Raw genomic sequence first — 751 nt, forward strand, 5'->3', positions numbered from 1 at the left:
TCCTTGACTGACCTGCAGAGCAGCAAATGAAAAGCTAGCCCCATGCTTTGTGAGGCTCTGCAGCCTGTTTCTCCATCAAAGCCGAGGCCACTTGCTGGGAACTCAAAGGCAGGGTTGCCAAGAGGGTGAAGATATCCTGCACTCTTTAGCGCAATAAATACTAGATCTAAAAGATGTTTTTTCTCCATCAGTAACTCTATTTTTCTTAGGGCCTTGTGGTTAGAGTCTCTTCTGTGTCTGGACTGCTTGGGTATTTGGTGAACTGTGTCTGAGGGAGGTCTATTCTGTCTGCAGCCCAAGGAGAGAAAGAGAGTCCCAAGAGGACAGCTCGAAGGGAAAGGTGGCCCTGCATGCCCCTTCCTTTTCACTGCTGATCAGAAGGATAGCTAGGGAAGCTCGTTTCTCTTGGCAAAAGTTAGCCTTCATGGATATCCCCCCTTGCTCCTCCTACTCCTCTTGCAGAGGTTTCCAGCTGCTTTCATCAGGATTTGGGCATGTGGTTCGGTGCCTGTTGTTTTCAGGGGGAGGAGATCGATCTGTCAGCCTCTCATTGCACGCAATGGTTGCAGGGGATGAGCAAAGGGGGCACTGGAGGGTGGGAAGGCAATGATGTGCTCACACAAGCATTGTAAATCCTGCGCAGTGGGTCAGTGAGCGCCAGGAATGCCAGCAGGACATGGATCAACAGCACCCGGTGGGATTGTCTCATTCTCCATCAAGTGTTGGCCCTGAACCAGAGGTTGTTGTAAAA

The sequence above is a fragment of the Meleagris gallopavo genome, chromosome 1 (assembly GCF_000146605.3).
Source record: "Meleagris gallopavo isolate NT-WF06-2002-E0010 breed Aviagen turkey brand Nicholas breeding stock chromosome 1, Turkey_5.1, whole genome shotgun sequence".
In the NCBI taxonomy this organism is placed as follows: domain Eukaryota; kingdom Metazoa; phylum Chordata; class Aves; order Galliformes; family Phasianidae; genus Meleagris; species Meleagris gallopavo.